Raw genomic sequence first — 23,311 nt, forward strand, 5'->3', positions numbered from 1 at the left:
ACCAATCCTGCTGACACCTTGATCCTGGACTTCTAGCCTCCAGAACTATGAGAAAATAAATTTCTGTTGTCTAAGCCTCTCAGTCTGTGGTACTTTGTTATGACAGCCCTAGCAAGCTGCAATCGGTAAAAAAATGGATCTCAAATCCATTGTACATTGTCATTCTAGGAACACTCATTTTCTGAACTCTGAACGTTAGCATGGGCTATACTTCTCTTTTTTTCAATCATAATAGCCTTCGTCCTAAGAAAATACCAAATACTCAGGTAAATTGCTTTTACTTGCAAATAACAGAAAACTCAATTATCATTGGCTTACAGAATAAAGATATTTAAGAATTTCAAATAACAAAACGTCTCAAGGTGGTCAGGAGAGGGATGTTGCAGATACTTACCTGGTTTGAAGACTCAGGCCTATCTTTCCCTTTCACTGTCTTTAGCACATTTTTGTTGATATCGTTGTTGCTGTTTGAATTGTTCTTTGTCTTCATGCTGGCTGTCTTCAGGCTGGTTGTACATAGTCACACCAGGAAAAAGGAGAAAGGGCAGAGCCCATAAACCAGAATGTCATGCCTGTCCCTTTTTATAGGAAAATAAAAGCTTTTCCAGAAGGATCCCAACAGACCTTCGTTTGCTAGGTCACATGGCTTCCTCAAGCTGTACAGGAGGCTAGAGCGGAATAGCTCACAAATGGGAAAAGAATGTTACTGTCAGAGGACCAGTGCGTCGCAATCCTGACTGGAATCACATGGGGGAATATTTAAACTATAGATGCCTGGGCTTCAGTCTCAAAGGTTCTGATTATATATACTAATACATATATATATAAGTAAATTAAGTTATACATAATATAAATATTACAAATATATATAATTCTATTTAAAATTTGCATAAATATTGATATAAACATGTAATGTAAATATATAAAATATAATATTAACAAATATACAAATATAATACTCATAAATTTAGTATAAATATACAAACAGAATTTTATATAAATATTAATATAAAAGTATAATATTAATATATGTATAAATATAAGGTTATATTTATAACATTTATATAAATATGAAATATAAATATATATATACAATTTGATATAAATTTATATAAATATATATACACTTTCATATAAATTTATATAAATATATATAATTTTTAACTCTACAGCTGATTCTACTGTGTAGCCAGGTTAAGAACCACTGGCATAGACCAATTATTGTTCATCCCATGATACCACCTGGAATAAAATTGGGACTCAAATAGCAAGCAGGCAAGACAGGAAAATAACTGGATAGGAATTAACATCTGTGGCAGACCCAACTAGAAATTATTTGCTCATAAAACAGGGAAGATGCACCTGGATTTGGGCATATTTAGGTGCTATAAGACTAAAATGATCAATCAATCTCTTTCTCTGCTCTCTCTCTTCCTCTTTCATCTCCCTTCCTTTTCATCTCTCTTCCCTTCCATCTTCCTCTCTCTCCATCTCTCCCCCTCCCACTCCATTGTTTCTTCCCTTCATCTCCCTCTCCCTCTATCTCTAGTACATCTTCATAGCCAGGTTAGATCATTGTAAGCAGGATTTTAAAAACATATTCCCTAAAGAACTAAAACAGATCATCCAGTCATTGGCTGAATGCTCCCAGTGACAGAAAGCTCCCTGCTTCCATGGAGTTAGGATATAAGACAGTATGAGTTATGCTCTGCACGAGGGCACCTGCCCAAAGTAGTGAGTGGGCGCTGAGTACCATTGTGTCAGGATTCAACCTGCTACAGAAAGAAGCACCTTTCTCTAATTCACATGAAGATGCCACAGAGGTTAGCAGAGGCCCTGGTGTGATGAGGCTACCCTTTCCACTGCTATATGGCTGTGACCTTTATGAAGTTCTCTTACAATGAGGCAAAACCTCCCTCCTCAGCTAGTCTACTCAATAATCCATTTGATAGCTTGGAGCTGCTTGGAACACATTTGCTTCTTCCTCTCCAGTCTCCATGACATCTTTTCTTCTCCAGGTTTCTCAGCCCCTGTTCCTCCTCCTGCTTTAACGTGGCTCAGATTTCCCGCCCATCATCTCCCCTCGCTCTTCTTTGGATACACTGTTGAGTGGTTAGTGGCCCTCTAAGCAGCAGCACCCTGGCCTGACCATTGTAAGAGGGAGAGTCTGCCCACAGATGGGGTGACTTCATCGCTCTTGAAGGGGAGAAAGTGCAGGTGGAAAATCAGAGCCTCATTCACAGAGATCACCTTGCTGCCAGCCGTGAAGGAGGTAGAGCTGGGAGGCACAAGAACAAGCAGCAGTTTTAGTGGAAGCCAATTGAGGAAAGGGTTTCGGGGATGGGGTGAGGACCGTCAGTGCCCGAGCTGTTAGGAGTTTGGTAAAGTGAGTAAAGAAAGGGCTTCTTCATGGATGTGGAAGTTGGTCATCAGTGACCTTCATTAGATAAGTTTCAGTTAATGGATAAATGCCAAATAAGGCAGTAGAGACAGCTCGTGCAGCAGAACGGAGAGCTTGTAGATGCCAGTTACAGGGGGGATACAGTCCAGAAGGTGGAGGGCAGCGGGTGTGTGTATATGCTTAAGGATGGGTGAGGTTTGAGTGTGGTTATAGGATGAGCAAAGAGAGGCAGCGGAGAGTTGGAGAGAGGCTGAAACTGAGAGCAGGAAGATGATTATTGGAGCTCTGCCTGGAGGACTCAGGAGAGTCTGAGGTCAAGGGCATAGGTGGAGGGACTGGCCCTGAACAGGTGGACTAACACATGTTCCTTAAAGCCTGAGGGAAGGAGAAATAATGTGTACATAGAAAAGGGGAAGACTTCTTTGAAATGAAGACACAGAAAGGATTACTTTTTTTTTTTTTTGCGGTACGTGGGCCTCTCACTGCCGTTGGCCTCTCCCACTGCGGAGCACAGGCTCCGGACGCGCAGGCCCAGCGGCCATGGCTCACGGGTCCAGCTGCTCCACGGTGTGCGGGATCCTCCCGGACCGGGGCACGAACCTGCGTCCCCTGCATCGGTAGGCGGACTCTCAACCACTGCGCCACCAGGGAAACCCAAGGATTACTTTTATAAGACAAAGAATCTCAGTGCCAATATGTCCCTCAGTCTCTCTCTTCTCCCTTCATCAAATATTTATTGAATCCCTGCCCCCCAGAATTACGGATACAGAGGAAAACAAGACAAAGCCTTTGTCCTTACAGAGCTCCCAGTCTGGATAGGGACGGCCCTGCTCGTCACTTGTCGTTCTGCACCGAAGGGACCCAGCCCAGCACTGTGCTTGGGCCACTTTCCTCAGTGCTCACGACATCGTATTTCCTCTAAGTCTCTCTAGATGCTTTTGATTTCCTAATCATTTTGTCAAAGCTGTGCAGGAGAGAACACAGCTCGCTGAGGTGGCCGGATGAGGGAAGAGGAAAAAGTCAGGGATAGACCAAGTGGGGAAGAAATAAAATGTTACTTTAAAGCCAATGGCCTAAGTCCCCTTCTGGAGAGAACTGTGTGTGTTTGGAAAAATAATTTCAAGACATCTCTGCAGGTTTGAAAAGCGAAACCCAGAGGACACACACAGGATAGTCTAGCGCAGTGAAGAGGACAGAAGTGCTTTACACAGGAAGTGGGATGAGTTCTGAGGCTTGGGTGTAGGGAGGAGGGGCCTGAGAATGCCTCAGGTGTGAGGGGGGGAAGGGAGGGATGGAAGCATCTCGAGAGTAAGGTCTGTGAGCTCCTAAAAATTCATATCTGAATAGAAAAACAAGCAGAGTGCGTTGAGGGTTGGAAGTGAGGTAAAGACCCTGAACTTCCTGGTGACACTCTATGTAATTGTTGGTTTGTGTATGAGGCTGGTCCAGTGACCTGGGAGACCCTCGAAGTCAAGGGCCAGGTCTTGGCTATTTTACGTGCAGTAGTTATTACTGAGTCTGAGTGGTTCGGGGTTTTTTGGACCCTGAAGCTTATATAATTTGGAGGTCCCTTTAAGAAAAAGAATACAAAATTTATAGTGAAAAGTAAGAAAGTGAATATTTGTTCAAAATGAGGGAACAAACCCCAGACGTTTTTAAAATTTCAAAATCCAGAAAAATCACATTATTTTTATTAATTGTCTGATATACCTCTAGACTACATTTCTCCAGTATTTCCTGGATTTTCTCTTTGATCATCTCTTCATGTGACAATAATTTTTGTAAAATGATTTTCCTTTCAGAGGACAGAAAGATAATTTGGTCTTTCTTCTAGCATGACTGATCAAACTTGGATTTTTATTTTGCAGAATTCAGAAGCGTTCATTTTAGCTTTGGAAGTCCTTATCTGTCATGTTTTGTAGAATGTTCAGACCATTGCTTTAGAAACCTCTATTGAATTTCTTGTATTAGGTGCTATAAGAATTCAGGGCATCTTGTGCAGTCCTAATCTTCACACTCTCTAAATTGACAGCACTCACTCATCACATTGTTGCCAATGTCTTTGTTCTGGAGGCCCTGAACCTTTGGTGACAACGTTTGGTGAGTCGGTCCCGTGGGCAGTGGCAGTATTCCTGGAAGCCATTCCTACACTGGGGATGGCTAACAATAACTGAACAGTTCACAGGGAGTGGCTGTGAATCACATAAACATAACCCACTAACCCAAACTTCAACTCGACTTCCTAAAATGCCTATGGCTACCTCATTGCCTCCGTATGTGAAGGCAAGTGAGGCGAAGGGGAAGTTGGAGTGGAAGAGACAATGGTCTTAGAAGACTGCTGTTAAAATCTTCATGCTACTTACAAAAACGTATCCTCAGGCGAACACAGAACAGGGGAAGGGTCCAGTGCTTCTTGAACATACAATAAATCTCTGGGTCTGGCACATAGTGGACAGGTGCTCAATGAGTGAATAAACATGAAAGAGAGGGAAAGGAGGAAGAAGAGGCTTGAACAGGAGCAATAGCGCTGATGCCTGAAAGGAAGGGGATGCCTGGTACGGTTGGTGGTGGGTGAGGTGTGATCGGTACCCTGCCTGACCTCAGCAGGGAAGTTGGCTTTGCTTGTGCACTGGGGCTTCTGACCTCCTGGCTAAGCTGCCCGTGTTTTTCCCCTCCCTCCTCTTCACCCCTTCTTCTTTGGCCACACAGAGGGCTATATTCTTATCCCCGTGACAGAAAGTTTGCCAATCACCAAGGCCCCTGTGTACCTTTTTGATTTGCAACATTTAAAGGGCATGAAGAGATGCATTCAGAGGCAGGCTTTTAAATCTGAAGTTACCCTAGTGTGAGTCCCAACTGAAACATCCTCGCTGGCAGGCACCGCTGAGCACAGCTGGACAGATGGCAGCATTTGCCCCATAAAACATTTGATACTTTGCCAATAAGCTGTAAAGAGGAAAAGAAAGCCCCTGTCTAGTTTGAAGTTACAGGGCTGCCTTGGAATGTGCTGACAGAAGCAAAATGTGCTGCTTGCTCTGTCAGATCAGCGTCCCCCTGCCCTGCTGATGAAAAGGAATATAGTTACCAGTAATGCAGGCCTCTGACTCAGGTCCCCACTCAGCAAAGCCACTGGGACTCTGGAGCCTGCCCCAGATCTCTCCCTTCCCCACTGGGGCTGGGTGGTTTAGGGTGCCCGCAGGAACTGCTGAAGCTGTTCAGTCTCGGGTACCACAGTCGCTCTCCACTCCACCTCTTTGTGGCCTTGTTTGTCAACTGGAGCTACTACCACCACAATAAAGAATGGCGACCGGAACCTCTGCGGCCATTACTGTCGTTCTTTTAGAGCTGTTTCTTCACTTGTACCCTTGTTTTTCTGTTTTCCCTGTAACAATGGTCCTTGAAGGGGAAGTCTCTCCAGCCAGTGAAAACTCCCTCAGTCAGACTTCAGAGAGTCTGGCAATCTACTGAAAACAGCTTTTTATAAAGTTTACCAAAGGTTAATGCCCTTTCTGATTTTCATATCTATTCTTGATCAGTGTGGGTCATGTTATCCAGGGTCCGGTTGGAAGACAGTTATCAAGTACAAAACACCATTCCTCCCGGCCAACCCACAAACTACAAACATTCCAAGGCAGAAGCCATTGGTCTCCTACTCTAGGATGAATTCCTTGAGAACCTGAGCATTCTGCTGGAGGGCACCCTGCGAGATCCAGTTCACTTGAGGATTCAAGTGGCAGGAATCTGGGCTCAGCCATCAGTTTCAAGTCTCAGTCACTGCTTCTCCCCAGGAGACCTAAGAGAACTTATGTAAAAAGGATTCCTGGAAGCATTGCTCTCCCACAGTTCCTGTCTTAGTTTGGGTTCCCCAAGAACCATCAGACAATTATTTGAGTATAAGTAGTTTATTGAGGGGGTGATCCCAGGAAACTAACCAGAGAAGGAAGGAGGCCAATAAAGGGTATGTTTTCAAGCAGGTTCCCATTATGGGCTACTGAGGTTAAAGCCCACTCAGAGCCAATGTACAGTATACATCTTAGAGTTATCCTGTCCTAGGGGTGAAGAATCTGAGGTCTTTATCTATCCATTCCCGTCAGCCATTGGTTGACAGTGTTAATTCCAGCCCTTCTGGCCTGCCATGAGGGTTGAGTAGGCTCCAGCCACTGGAAAAAGCAGAGAATCACAGGTGTTGGCAGTTGGAAATCTGGCCGGTGAGCACAGACATGGTGCATACGAGGTAATAGTGGTGGGACACTGACATGTTCCTAAGGTGGACATGCAGGACCCCTCATGATCCAGAAAGAAGACCACAATCAAGGAAAGGGAGTTTTCATGACCTTCAGAGTGTGCTGATCGTCTGGATGAGACTCTTGAGTGATCCATTCAGGAAGGAACAGCTAAGAATATAGGAACTGGACCAACCCTACATCCCTAGGCCACTGCGCACTGATAAGAGTAAGGCGGGGAGCTGGGTTCAGGATAGAAATCCTAGTTCAAAGAGGAATTGGGATCTGAAGGAAGAGAAACTGAAGTATCAATCTGCATTGCTCTAGATGAGTGGTTCTTCATGAAGATGATATCACCCTGCAGGTATTTCAGAAATATGTGGGTCTTTTAAAAATGGCTCTCACAATAATTGGGGGGGGGGGGTGCTCCTGCCACTTAGTGGGAAATATTCAGAAATGTCAGGTAGTCCTACACACCGAAGAATTGTCCAGCATCCCCAAATCCTATCTCTCCACATTTTCTTAGAAGTGAAAAACTTATTTATAAATATCTAGAGTTCACAGCCCAACTTCATTTCACATGTAAAATTGAACTCTTTTTTGCATGATTTAAATACAGAGCAGTTTTTCCCTAACCCTAACCTTGGGATAATGCGACTTCCTTTTAAATCAAGAGAAAACTACATTTTGTTCAGAACTCTACTGAGAGTTGTACAAAAGTTTAGAAAAGCACATCATTCTCAGTTAGCGGTAATATTTCAATCACCAATTCAACATACCTGCCTGAGTCAGTTTGCATCTGTAGGTCTGACATTAACGTAATTTTATAAAGAGATGAAGGCATATGCTCCTTTATTGTATCTTTTTTGTAGTCCTGCCAGAGTATTTACATATGGAAAGACATCTTATTCTATTTTACGTTACTCCTCTTTTATTTCTACTTTATAGTACAGTTAGAATGATATTTCTATTTTTAAAAGTTGTACATGTAGGCAAGTTTTATTTTCTGTGAATTTCGTATAGATAAGAGAGTGATCAAATATTTGTTATAAAAAAGGAGTGTGGGGTCTGGTAGGGCTGAGACGCACTACTCTAAGCTAAATACCAGGAAGAGCAAGAGTAGCTCCAGACGCCCCCTGCTGGTGGGGAAGCAGCAGCTGCTGCCATCTTTACCCTGCATTGTGCTGACAGATTCTGGAATTTGTCTTCAGATTTTGGTATCTGCTTTAAAAAGGCTAATCAACAAATCTGATAACTTCCAGATAAGAATGGCTAAGGTGTCAATGGATCTGAAAACCTTAACCTTAAAAAAAAAAGTAGTTGCCAGGGATTGAAGACATTTACCTTGGAAATGTGATTCAGGAATGAGCAAAGGTGGAATGAGGAACCTAAATCCTATCATTTAATCTCTGAAGGGCTGAGATGGACAAACTGATTCCGAGTTGGGGGAATAGGGGAAACCTAAGACTAGTGGTCCTATGACTGGAACAAATTCTTCCAAAATATTAGGGTGAAAATATGGTCACTTTTAAAAAAATTAAATCATCAAATTCTCCTTTCCCTCTCCCCTTAGATGAGTTATTTTCTGGAAGTCCAATATGTCTTTCCTGAGTCTTCCCTTCATTTGTCTGCTGGTCTAAGTATAAACTTCAGAGATTGGTTCAAGATGGTGGAGTAGAAGGACATGCGCTCCCTCCCTCTTGCGAGAGCACTGGAATCACAACTAACTGCTCAACAATCATCAACAAGAAGATACTGGAACTCACCAAATAAGATACCCCACATCCAAAGACAAAGGAGAAGCCACAATGAGATGGTAGGAGGGGCACAATCACAATAAAATCAAATCCCATAACTGCTGGGTGGGTGACTCACAAACTGGGAAAACACTTATACCACAGAAGTCCACCCACTGGAGTGAAGGTTCTGAGCCCCACGTCAGGCTTCCCAACCTGGAGGTCCCGCAATGGCAGGAGGAATTCCTAGAGAATCGGACTTTGAAACCTAGGGGGATTTGATTTCAGGACTTCAACAGGACTGGGGGAAACAGAGACTCTACTGTTGGAGGGCACACACAAAGTAGTGTGTGCATTGGGACCCAGGGGAAGGAACAGTGACCCAATAGGAGCCTGAACCAGACTTACCTGCTAGTGTTGGAGGGTCTCCTGCAGAGGCAGGGGGTGGCTATGGTTCACTGTGGGGACAAGGACACTGGCAGCAGAAGTTCTGGGAAGTACTCCTTGGCGTGAGCCCTGCCAGAGTCCTCCATTAGCCCCACCAAAGAGCCCGGGTAGGCTCCAGTGTTGAGTCACCTCAGGCCAAACAACCAACAGGAAGGGAATCCAGCCCCACCCATTAGCAGACAGGAAGATTAAACTTTTACTGAGCTCTGCCGACCAGAGCATCAGCCAGCTCTGCCCACCACCAGTCCCTCCCATCAGGAAACTTGCACAAGCCTCTTAGATAGCCTCATCCACCGGAGGGCAGACAGCAGAAGCAAGAAGAACTACAATCCTGCAGCCTATGGAACAAAAACCACATTCACAGAAAGATAGACAAGATGAAAAGGCACAGGGCTATGTACCAGATGAAGGAACAAGATAAAACCAGAAAAACAACTAAATGAAGTGGAGATAGGCAAGCTTGCAAAAAAAGAATTCAGAATAATGATAGTGAAGATGATTCAGGACCTCGGAAAAAGAATGGAGGCAAAGATCGAGAAGATGCAAGAAACATTTAACAAAGACCTAGAAGAATTAAAGAACAAACACCTAGAAAAATTAAAGAACAAATAAACAGGGCTTCCCTGGTGGAGCGGTGGTTAAGAAACTACCTGCCAATGCAGGGGACATGGGTTCGAGCCCTTGTCCGGGAAGATCCCACATGCCATGGAGCAAGTAAGCCTGTGCGCCACAACTACTGAGCCTGCACTCTAGAGCCTGTGAGCCACAACTACTTAGCTTAAGTGCTGCAACTACTGAAGCCTGTGTGCCTAGAGCCCATGCTCCACAGCAAGGGAAGCCACCGAAATGAGAAGCCCACACACCGCAGCGAAGAGTAGCCCCGGTCCCCGGAACTAGAGAAGGCCCGCGTGCAGCAACGAAGACCCAACACAGCCAAAAATAAATAATTAATTAAAAAAGAAAAGAACAAACAGAGATGAACAATACAATAACTGAAATGAAAAATACACTAGAAGGAATCAATAGAAGAATAACTGAGGCAGAAGAATGGATAAGTGACCTGGAAGACAGAAGGGTGGAATTCACTGCCACAGAACAGAATAAAGAAAAAAGAATGAAGAGAAATGAAGACAGCTAAGAGACCTCTGGGACAACATTAAATGCAACAACATTCGCATTATAGGGGTCCCAGAAGGAGAAGAGAGAGAGAAAGAACCCAAGAAAATATTTGAAGAGATTATAGTCGAAAAATTCCCAAACATGGGAAAGGAAATAGCCACCCAAGTCCAGGAAGTGCAGAGAGTCCCAGGCAGGATAAACCCAAGGAGAAACACACCAAGACACATAGCAATCAAATTGACAAAAATTAAAGACAAAGAAAAATTATTGAAAGCAGCAAGGGAAAAATGACAAATAACATACAAGGGAACTCCCATAAGGTTAACAGCTGATTTCTCAGCAGAAACTCTAAAAGCCAGAAGGAAGTGGCATGATATATTTAAAGTGAGGAAAGGGAAGAACCTACAACCAAAATTACTCTACCAGGCAAGGATCTCATTCAGATTCGACAGAGAAATCAAAAGCTTTACAGACAAGCAAAACTAAGAGAATTCAGCACCACCAAACCAGCTCTACAACAAATGCTACAGGAACTTCTCTAAGTGGGAAACACCAGAGAAGAAAAGGACCTACAAAAACAAACCAATAACAATTAAGAAAATGGTAATAGGAACATACATATTGATAATTACCTTAAAAGTGAATGGATTAAATGCTCCAACCAAAAGACACAGGTTCACTGAATGGATACAAAAACAGGACCCATATGTATGCTGTCTATAAGAGACCCACTTCAGACCTAGGGACACATACAGACTGAAAGTGCGGGGATGGACAAAGATATTCCATGCAAATGGAAATCAAAGGAAAGCTGGAGTAGCAATACTCATATCAGATAAAATAGACTTTAAAATAAAGAATGTTACAAGAGACAAGGAAGGACACTACATAATTATCAAGGGATCAATCCAAGAAGAAGAGATAACAATTATAAATATTTATGCACCCAACATAGGAGCACCTCAATACATAAGGCAACTGCTAACAGTTATAAAAGACAAAATCGATAGTAACACAAAAATAGTGGGGGACTTTAATACCTCACTTACACCAATGGACAGATCATCCAAACAGAAAATTATTAAGGAAACACAAGCTTTAAATGACACAATAAACCAGATAGATTTAATTGATATTGGGACATTCCATCCAAAAACAGCAGATTACACTTTCTTCCCAAGTGCTCATGGAACATTCTCCAGGACAGATCACATCTTGGGTCACAAATCAAGCCTCAGTAAATTTAAGAAAATTGAAATCATATCAAGCATCTTTTCTGACCACAATGCTATGAGATTAGAAATCAATTACAGAGAACAAAAACGTAAAAAAACACAAACACGTGGAGGATAAACAATACGTTACTAAATAACCAAGAGATCACTGAAGAAATCAAAGAGGAAATCAAAAAATATTTAGAGACAAATGACAATGAAAACACGATGATCCAAAACCTATGGGATGCAGCAAAAGCAGTTCCAAGAGGGAAGTTTATAGCTATACAAGCCTACCTCAAGAAACAAGAAAAACCTCAAAAACACAATCTAACCTTACACCTAAAGGAACTAGAGACAGAAGAACAAACAAAACCCAAAGTCAGCAGAAGGAAAGAAATCATAAAGATCAGAGCAGAAATAAATGAAATAGAAACAAAGAAAACAATAGCAAAGATCAATAAAACTAAAAGCTGGTTCTTTGAGAAGATAAACAAAATTGATAAACCATTAGCCAGACTCATCAAGAGAAAGAGGGAGAGGGCTCAAATCAATAAAATCAGAAATGAAAAAGGAGAAGTTACAACAGACACCGCAGAAATACAAAGCATTCTAAGAGACTACTACAAGCAACTCTATGCCAATAAAATGGGCAACCTGGAAGAAATCGACAAATTCTTACAAAGGTATAACCTTCCAAGGCTGAACCATGAAGAAATAGAAAATATGAACAGACCAATCACAGTTAATGAAACTGAAACTGTGATTTAAAATCTTCCAACAAACAAAAGTCCAGGACCAGATGGCTTCACAGGTGAATTCTATCAAACATTTAGAGAAGAGCTAACACCCATCCTTCTCAAGCTCTTCCAAAAAATTGCAGAGTAAGGAACACTCCCAAACTCATTCTATGAGGCCACAATCTCCCTGTTACCAAAACCAGACAAAGATACTACAAAAAAAGAAAATTACAGACTAATATCGCTCATGAATATAGATTCAAAAATCCTCAACAAAATATTAGCAAACAGAATCCAGCAACACATTAAAAGGATCATACATTATGATCAAGTGGGATTTATCCCACGGATGCAAGGATTCTTCAATATATGCAAATTAATGAATGTGATACACCATATTAACAAATTGAAGAAAAGAACATATGATCATCTCAATCGATGCAGAAAATTTTTTGATGAAATTCAACACCCATTTATGATAAAAACTCTCCAGAAAATGGGCATAAAGGGAACCTACCTCAACAAAGTAAAGGCCATATATGACAAACCCACAGCAAACATCATTCTCAATGGTGAAAAACTGAAAGCATTTCCTCTAAGATCAGGAACAAGACAAGGATGTCCACTCTCGCCACTATTATTCAACATAGTTTTGGAAGTCCTAGCCATGGCAGTCAGAGAAGAAAAAGAAATAAAAGGAATCCAAATTGGAAAAGAGAAAGTAAAACTGTCACTGTTTGCAGATGACATGATACCATACATAGAGAATCCTAAACATGCCACCAGAAAACTACTAGAGCTAATCAATGAATTCAGTGAAGTTTCAGGATACAAAATTAATGCACAGAAATCTCTTGCATTCCTATACACTAATGATGAAAAATCTGAGAGAGAAATTAAGGAAACACTCCCATTTACCATTGCAACAAGAAGAATAAAATCCCCAAGAATAAGCCTACCTAGGGAGACAAAAGACCTGCATGCAAATAACTATAAGACACTGATGAAAGAAATTAAAGATGATACAAACAGATTGAGAGATATATCATGTTCTTGGATTGAAAGAATCAATATTGTGAAAATGACTCTACTATCCAAAGCAATCTACAGATTCCATGCAATCCCTATCAAATTACCAATGGCATTTTTTATGGAACTAGAAAAAAAAATCTTAAAATTCGTATGCAGAAACAAAAGACCCTGAACAGCCAAAGCAGTCTTAAGTGAAAAAAACGGAGCTGGAGGAATCAGACTCCCTGACTTCAGACTGTACTACAAAGCTACAGTGATCAAGACAATATGGTACTGGCACAAAGACAGAAATATAGATCAATGGAACAGGATAGAAAGCCCAGAGATAAACCCATGTACCTATGGTCAACTAATCTATGACAAAGGAGGCAGGGATGTACAATGGAGAACAGACAGCCTCTTCAATAAGTGGTGCTTGGAAAACTGGACAGCTACATGTAAAAGAATGAAATCAGAACACTACCTAACACCATACACAAAAATAAACTCAAAATGGATTAGAGACCTAAATGTAAGACTGGACACTATAAAACTCTTAGAGGATAGCATAGGAAGATCTTTCTTTGACATAAATCACAGCGAGATCTTTTATGAGCCACCTCCTAGAGTAATGGAAATAAAAACAAAAATAAACAAATGAGACCTAATGAAACTTAAAAGCTTTTACACAGCAAAGGAAACTACAAAGACGAAAAGACAACCCTCAGAATGGGAGAAAATATTTGCAAATGAATCAACAGACAAAGGATTAATCTCCAAAATATATAAACAACTCATGCAGCTCAATATTAAAAAAAAAAAAAAAACAATCAAAAAATGGGCAGAAGGGCTTCCCTGGTGGCACAGTGGTTGAGAGTCCGCCTGCCGATGCAGGGGACACGGGTTCATGCCCCGGTCCGGGAAGATCCCACATGCCACGGGGCGGCTGGGCCCGTGAGCCATGGCCGCTGAGCCTGCGTGTCCAGAGCCTGTGCTCCACAACGGGAGAGGCCACAACAGTGAGAGGCCTGAATACTGCAAAAAAAAAAGTAAAAAAATGAGCAGAAGACCTGAATAGACATTTCTCCAAAGAAGACATACAGATGGCCAAAAAGCACATGAAAAGCTGCTCAACATCACTAATCATTAGAGAAATGTCAATCAAAACTATGAGGTATCACCTCACACCAGTTAGAACAGGCATCATAAGAAAATCTAGAAACAACAAATGTTGGAGTGGGTGTGGAGAAAAGGGAATCCTCTTGCACTGTTGGTGGGAATGTAAATTGATACAGCCACTATGGAGACAGTATGGAGTTTCCTTAAAAAACTAAAAATATAATTACCATATGACCCAGGAATCCCACTACTGGGCATATACCCAGAGAAAACCATAATTCAAAAAGACACATGCACCCCAATATTCACTGCAGCACTATTTACAATAGCCAGGTCATGGAAGCAACCTAAATGCCCATCGACAGACAAATGGATAAAGAAGTTGTGGTACATATATACAATGGAATATTACTCAGCCATAAAAAAGGAACGAAATTGGGTCATTTGTAGAGACATGGATGGGTCTAGAGACTGTCATACAGATTGAAGTAAGTCAGAAATAGAAAAACAAATATCATATATTAACACATATATGTGGAACCTAGAAAAATGGTACGAATGAACTGGTTTGCAGGGCAGAAATTGAGACACAGATGTAGAGAACAAACGTATGGACACCAAGGGGGGAAAGTGGCAGGGGGGTGGTGGTGTGATGAATTGGGTGATTGGGATTGACATGTATACACTGATGTGTATAAAATGGATTACTAATAAGAACCTGCTGTATAAAAAATAAATTAAATTAAATTAAAAAATTTTTTTTAAAAAGAAAAAGAATCAACTTCAAACTAGTGTCTGTTATGCTTTCTCAACCAAAGCGGTACAGAACCTGGCCGGGTATTCCGGTCCTGCTGTGCGTCTTGCTCCCACGTGGTGGCGCTGTTGAAGACAACCGAAGGGAGTGTAAAAGACATGGCAGGTTAGCGGCAGCATTGACCGCAGTGATTGCCCTGGTTTTTTGAGGAAAGATAACCCTCACCTAAAGTAACCCCATACTTTGGCCCTGAAGTTTTCAGTTCTTAGTACTTGCTCTTTCAGATGAAATGCCCATTCTCCCTTTCAAGGAACAAGCCAGCCCTATTTGCACTGTGACTCTGGTGTCTGACTCTTCAGACCCAAATTTCTATCCCTTCCCCAGCCCTAGTTTTCACCCTGGCTGTATGGCAGCTTTACCCCTAGAACTCGCAGAATACAGTCTCATTCTCCCCATTTCTCAGAACATTTGCTATCCCTTCAGCAGTTCCTAGCTCATTTCTATTCCTGCCTATTCTGTGCTATCAGTTTCTCTTAATACGTGATTATGGTTGTATAATAATTATACCCCTGGCAAAACATCATCTCTAGCTGGCACCTACCACAGTTGATTCAAGGAGGGGGCAGATTTTAACTTAAGAAAGAACTTTTAAAATCCAGAGCTCTATAATGTCTGCCTCAAGAGGAAGTGAGCAGCTCCTCCAGAAATACTTAAAAGAGGCTGTTTGAGCATCCCTCCAGACCAATGTCCCAACAGGCATGCAAAACAGAGTCACCTGCCATCGTGATGCTGTCTGTGGCCCAGAGAGGACAAGGCTGGCCTGTAATAACTGTCAAATCCCCCAGCTCCCTAAATGTGTCTGCTATCACAGTTTCACCCCTCTTTTGTCGAAACTAATGAGTCACGATTCAAGTAATGTTTTTCTATGGCTCCAAAACCATTTTGCTTAATGAGGTACTAAGTCTTCATAATTAGGCCCAGAAGGGAACGAGGACGTGGGCCTTAAGAGCAATAATTATTTCAGTTATTTATGGTAATAAAAAATTGAAAATAGGAATTCTTCCTCACAATGCAACTATTTATTCTTTTACATATTGCCTAACAGGCAATTACCCTATTAAGGCTGCGTTTTATTGCTAAAGACAATTAATTGAAATGTAAATTAAATGTAAATCAGCTAATTAAATTGATATGTAATGAACTTGTCAGGCTGGCCTCTCTGATCAGATGCATTTCACTAATACACAAGCATTGCAGCTGGCCCAATGAGCAGCTGGGGCCAAGGGTGCCTGGGCTGTTCCCCACCAGACACTCTGGTGAGGAAGGGAGGGTCTGTATTATCCAGATCTTCAGGAGGAAAGGGGAACAGTTCAGTCAGGCCCTCAGAAATAAGTTTTCCTTCCGATACCACTCCGTGGCCTCTTTTTTGTGTGGTTTCAGATGCAATGCTTTCAGATGCAATAGTTAGAGAATTCAACTCCAGCTGAGTCAGGTAAATGGAACATCCAGAAGTAGGGTGAGTTTGGAGTGGCTCCTTCAGGAATGCAGCTCCATTTCTCTCTCTCTCAGCTGTGCACTCCCTGTGTTGGCTACATCTTTAGGTTGGTGTCTTCATAGACTACATGCTTATCACATGCAATGGAAGGGCAGGGTGTTGTTTATACAATGACTGAAGGAAACTATTGTCTTGTGCCTATTAAACCAGGGCAGCTTTGCAGCTGGCTTGCACTGGTACAGCTGTTCCAGTTGTTAAAATAGTGAAACACTTCCCTACGGTTGGTAAATAGCTACTTCCCCCAAGAGCTGCTTTCCCCTTAATGGTCTCTTCCTTTCCCCGGCGTCTCCAGCTTCTCCCCCAGGACCCTTCAGCAAGAAAAGGATTAGGGTCTCCAGAATCCTGCTCTGGAGCCACGTCTGGCACATATTCTGATCGGTTGGTGCCCTTGCTCTGCTGCCCGTTAGATATCCGGAAAAATTTTCTATATTGGATCACTCCTAAACCAATCCCTGTGATGAGGGAAATTCCATTTACTGCCTAGCTACACCCCTGAATTAACACTGTGGCAACAGGAAGAATTTTCCTTGATGACTCTAGACTCTAGAGCAACCTTGAATGTTGTACCAGAATCACGTGGAAGACTCAACAAAATGCAGAATACTGAGCCCCACTCCCAGAGTTTCTGATTCAGGAGCGGGTCCTGAGACTTTACCTTTCTATCAAGTTCTCAGAGGATGCTGACGCTGCAGGACTGAGGACCACACTTTGAGAACCACTGCTCTGGGTCTTTGCCATCCTCAGGAGAATTGAGAGCAAGGTCATTCAAATCATTTTCTACGTTGGGTAGTTCAAGTGAGGAACCTGGTTGACAAAAGCTGTTCTAGTCTAGGCAGTCAGAGAACTATGGGCACAGACCAAATCCACCCTATCACATGTTTTTGTAAACAAAGTTGTTTCGGAACACAGCCATATTCATCTGTGTATGGATTGTCTCTAGTTAGTTACTTCTGTGCTGTGGTGGCAGAGTTGAGACAGAGATCTTATGGCCTGCAAAGTTTAGAATGTTTACTAACTGCCTCTCTCAGAAACCAGTTTGCCAACCCCTGTTTTAGACTAATCAAGGTCCACCTCTCATCCGTTAGCCTGGCTGCTACACAGCTGAAGACAAGTAAAATGAATGGAAAGAAAACAAGCCATGTCCACCATACCCCTCATCGGCTAAGTGGGTATGACAATCCTCGCTGTAAAGAAGGTTTATTTTGCAATCATATGATCAAATTTACACGAGTATGAGCAGAAGCAAACAGAAAGGATTCTGTAGCGTCAGGGATATGGGTACGAGGCACAGTATGATTTACTTTAGCACAGTTCCCTAGCTAGCGCAGAGACCCAGTCACCAGCAGACTGGACTCTCAGCTCTGTCTGCAAATCTAGCGCCCCACACGTCTGGGGAACCTAAGAACTTCCCTCAGGCTTCTTCTACATACCATGTTCTGGGGAGGGAGGCATAAATGGTTCTTATCGAGACAAGACATATATGAAAACATTCTTTTATTTAACAAATATTTACTGAACACCTACCTGCTTTAAGGAAAAACTGTTGAAGGGATGAGGGATTCAGCAGTGAACAAAATGGATCATTTCATAGTAAAGTTCACAGGCAGTTGAGCTTTGCCCAGGTCCACAGAGCTTCCAAGCAATCTTTTAGTGACTACCCTTTTAAAATCTCATTTTTAAAACATAAAATGTAACACATCCTGGTAAAGAAATAGAACATTTCCAGCATCTCAGGATCAGCCTTCAATACCTCCTACCCCTGTGATCCTTCCTTCCAACATTCTCCTCTCCTTAAGGATAACCACTGTCCTGACTTTTATGATATTACTTTCTTGCTTTGTTTTATACTTCTACCACCTAAGTGCATATGCCTAAATGAATCAATTTTGTTTTCCCTGTTTTGTAAATTCATGTAAATATAATCGCACATTATATACTTTTTTGTCTTATTATTTTCAGTCAGCAATGTATTAAGATTCATCTGATTTTGTGAGTGGCAACATTATCGTTTTTAAATAGCATTTCATCATGTGGATCTGCCACACTGTAGACATCCATTCTGCAGGTGGGATGTTTGCAGTTTGAGGCTAGTGCAAATGGTGCTGCTATGAGCATGCTTGTGCATGCCTCTTGGACACTTGGGCATGGGTTTCTCTAGGGTATATACCCAGGAGTGCAATTGCTGGGTCACAGTGTAGCAGTATCCTCAACTATATTAGGTAATGCCAAATTGTTTTCAGTCTCACCAATTGACACTTACTTAACAGTGGAAGAGTGCTCCCATTGTCCCGTATTCTTGCCAACACTAGATACCATCAGACTTTTAAATTCTTGCTAATCTGTGTGTTTAGAGTCACCTCATGTGGTTTGAATGAGCATTTCCCCCCGATTACAAAGGAAGTTCACCTTTTCGTATGAGTTCTGGCCATTTGGGTTTCCTTTTTATGAACTGCTATTCAAGTCTTTTGGCCATCTGTCTAATGGGCTGAGATGCTGGATGTCTTTCACTTGCTCCTCCAGATCCACTCACAACTTCTTACTCTGCTCTATGTCCTTGGGGGCGACCCAGATGGACTGCAGCCATGGGTTCCCTGATCCTCTGACTTCAGCACTGGAGCCCTGGAGAGCACTGGAGGGAGAGACAGAGGGAGGGAGGGAGGGAGGAAAGGGGGGAGGTGTGGGGGGTTGGGTATTTAGTTCCTCAATTCTCTCTCTGCTGAGTCACGAGGGGCTGACTGTATCCTTTGATCCAAGGTCACAGCTCCTGGCAGGCAGCTGTCTCCAACAGCTCTTTCTGTTTCTGAGTTCTAGGAACTGTTACCTCTCCTTGTCCTTTTAGACTTAGAGGGCTAATCTTGTGATATCCCTACACAATACTCTCAGCTTTGTAGATTGTCTATGTATAAGGCTTTCCACGAATTTGCCAACATGACTTTGCCAGCTGTTTGCTGATACAGTTGATTATCATTTTGTAATGAATTTTCAGGAGTCCTTTATTGTGTTTGGGATATACTCCTTTGTTGGTTATATGTGTATAAGTATCTTCTCCCACTCAAATCACTTTCTTCATAGTGGCTTAAAAAATTGTTTTATCATAAAATAAAATGCAGGTATAGAAAATCACATGAAACAAAGAATAGCTTAATGGATTGTTTTAAGGCAGACACCCTTGTAAATACCAGTTGATGTCAAGTAATAGAACTTCGCCAGCTAACTCAAAAGCCCTCCGTGTACTCCATCCCAATCACAGCCTCCTCCTTCCCTCTCAAGGTAACCATTATCTTTCATTTTTATAGTTTTTCACTCCTTTGCATTTCTTCAGAGGTTTATCATTTAGGGTGAATCCCTAAATAATTCAGATTAGTTTTGCCTGTTTTGTGTGTTTCGTTAGTCTCTTCAAACTAAGATTTCTCCCTCTGCTCCCACCTTTTGACTTGCAATTTATTTGTGGAAGAACCTAGGTTATTTGGCTTTTAGGTGAACTAAGTCTGGATTTTTACCTGCTTCCTCATGGTACAAGTTGATATGTTCCTCTGTCCTCTGTATTTCATGAAAATTGGTAGTTGAATCTAGAGGCTTGATCAAATTCAGGTTAATTAATATATATATATATATATATATATATATATATATAAAAAAAAAACAGAAGGTAATGTCTAACTTTCTCTTTTTGGTGTTAGCACATTTCCTAGTTTGCACAGGAAAGGCAGGTTAAATTTTTCATTCTTTCCCTCTATTTACCAGTTTTTGAGATAATGAGTTTTCTAAGATAATGAGGTTTCCTGTCTTTCCACAAAATTGAACTAATTTTTTTATGAACTAATAATGCATTTAAACATACTTGGTGTTTTCCAGCCAGTATAGTTGTTATTATCCTAAGTGAAGCCCATTCGTGAGGGCTCCAGCCTCATGACCTCAGCACCTCCCAAGGTCCCACCTCCTAATATTATTCTGCTGGGCATTAGGTTTCAACACATGAATTTGGGGGGATGCAAACATTCAATCTGTAGCAGATGATATGATTTATGATTTTTTTAAAAAGAGCACTTTGGGGAAGATGGACTACAGGGGGATGAAGGTGAAAGCAGGATCCTTAGGGGAAGGTGTTGCATTCACACAGGTTGGAGATGGTGGTGGCTTGCTCTGAAATGGCTGTAGAGGAGGTGGAGAGAGGTGGATGGATTTCAGGTGTATTTTGTAGGACTGTTAATGTACTAGATATGAAGGATCAAAAGGGAAGTATCAAGATTAACAACAAAATATTTGGCCTGGGAAACCAGATGGTATTGCCTTTTGCATGGATAAGAAAGACAGAGGGGGTGATTTGGGGCAGGGATAAAAACATACCTGGAAATCAAAAATTCAGTGTAAGCCTGAGATAGCTGGTGATCCACTGACTGTATGAATCTGAATTTCTGGGGATAGTCTTAGGCTAGAGATGAGAATATGGAATTGGCACAATTCATGGGTTTGAAAGCTGGGGAACATCTAGATGGTTGGAGGTGTTATCATGGTGTCAAAGTGCTTGGGCTTTGAAGCCAGACTGAAGTATGTTTGAATCCTCCCTTTACCACTTACTAGCATTGTGGCCCTGGGCGTGTTACTTTTCGTGTCTCTAACTCCTCATCTACAAAATGGGGACTGTATGCCTTCCTCTCAGGGTTGTTGGGAAGATTAAGAAGGCATGTAGGGTTTCTCTGGTGGCACAGTTGTTAAGAATCCACCTGCCAATGCAAGGGACACAGGTTCGAGCCCTGGTCCGGGAAGATCCCACATGCCGCGGAGCAACTAAGCCCAGTGCGCTCTAGAGCCCGCGATCCACAACTACTGAGCCCGCTAGCCACAACTACGGAAGCCCATGCTCCGCAACAAGAGAAGCCACCGCAATGAGAAGCCCGTGCACTGCAACGAAGAGTAGCCCCCACTCTCCACAACTAGGGAAAGCCTGTGCACAGCAACGAAGACCCAACGCAGCCAAAAAGAAAATAAATAAGATTAATAAATTTATTTAAAAATAAAAGAATGCATGTGAATCTCCTGGCATTAGTAGTAGTAGATGGAGGCATTGGCACCATCACTCACCTGGTGAAAGCTACTTGAATTATAACCATAGTGCCTAGAAGTAAGTAAACATGCTAGTTTTTCAAACCCAAATTTTTGAAATATTAACTCATGTTCCATACTACCAAAATAAAATCTAGAGAAATGCTTACACAGGCCTGGCAGGGTGTAGGAATCGGTGTAGATAGCTACCACTTAAAAGCGGTTCTGTGCAGCTAATTCACACTTACTTTCTGGTGGTTGGTAAAGCTGTAATATATCGACAGGAGAGAACACAGGGGAGAACAGGTCTTCTAGAATAAACATGGATTTTGAAGTCAGCCAGACCAGGGTTCAATCTCCAGTTTGCTTGACCTTACCCTTAAATGTGAACTTCAGTTGGCGGCGAGGGGCTGCAGAAATACTGACTTCCTATTGGTAACCTCCTTGGCATGACCAGCCTATATCGGCCCCTTCAGGGACCATATATTTATTAAGTATGTCAACTGGCATCTTTGTCATTTTTACTCTAATGCAGCTCGTCAGAATCTTAGCATTGAGGAGCCCTTGAATTTGAAGCTTATGGAGCAATTAAACTTCCTCCTGGGAGAATCCAGACCTGGAGATTGTCAGTGCATAGAGATAAGCAATTGTGTATTCATCTCCCTCTTGCCAGAAAAATGGACAGCTCCAAAGTTCATCAAGGACTTATATTTATTTCAATGAGCTGTATGTACATTGCATTCTATGTAATTAATCTAGAAAACCACTCAGCTAATAAACTCAGGGAACCGGCCCATCTTCTATTAATTTCCTTTAATTAGCTATATCATCAGGAGAGCACTGAATGTCTGCCTGAAGTGATTCCTACCCATCTGATGGGAATGGTCAGTAATGCTGAACCAACCTTGGCCTTGCTGATAAGCAAGGTGCTGACACATCCATGCTGTCATTTCATGACAGTGCTTTGAGTCAGATGTGGCAGAGAGCATTATTCCCATCAGATCCTGGAGCTCAGAGAGATGAAGTGACTTCCCCAAGGTCACAGGGAGGTTTCGTGAATCTGTAAAGCCGGGTCATTAAAAGTATGGGCTCTTGGGGCTTCCCTGGTGGCGCAGTGGTTGAGAGTCCGCCTGCCGATGCAGGGGACACGGGTTTGTGCCCCGGTTCGGGAAGATCCCACATGACGTGGAGTGGCTGGGCCCGTGAGCCATGGCCGCTGAGCCTGCGCGTCCGGAGCCTGTGCTCCGCAACGGGAGAGGCCACAACAGTGAGAGGCCCGTGTACTGCAAAAAAAAAAAACCAAAAATATCTCAGCTCTGATGGTTACTAGCTATGTGACAGACCTTAGTGGCCCCGGTCAGCACCCACCCTTACCCCCTGCCCTCATCATTGCAGGGAATGCTGCCCAGCTTCTGACTGCCAGCACCTGCATTTAGGTGGCCTCCAGAGACTGCTTTGCTCCCTCCCCCAGCAGCCTAGAAGTGACAGGGAATTCAGGCTCCTTGGGAGCAGCCTCAACCAACACTGACTGAAGCTGGTGAAAAACACCCAGCTCTCTCATCCCTGGAGTGGGATAATCCTGCGACATGAGTACGCATGTTCCCCGAGCTTCCCCAGCAGGGTTAGGCTCTGGTTATCCATGGTGGCAACTTGCTTGCTAATGACCATTCCATTGGCTGCCTGCCCTCCTCATCTCCTCTTCCATTTCTCTACTGTTTTTTCTTGAGATCCCTTCTTAAAGAGATCCCTTGTACTTGGGTCCTTACCCCAGGGCCTGTTTTAGGGTAACCTGAACTGAGTAACCTTTAACAAATCATTTAACTCCTCTCAGATCCTCAGTTTCCTAATCTGTAAAAAAAGAATTTGTATAGTACTCCCCTCATAGGTTTGTAGGGAAGCTTAAAGGACACATTGCATATGAAGGGTTTTGCACATGTGTGTTCACACCA

This window comes from Pseudorca crassidens, chromosome 2, assembly GCF_039906515.1.
Source record: "Pseudorca crassidens isolate mPseCra1 chromosome 2, mPseCra1.hap1, whole genome shotgun sequence".
Lineage (NCBI taxonomy): Eukaryota > Metazoa > Chordata > Mammalia > Artiodactyla > Delphinidae > Pseudorca > Pseudorca crassidens.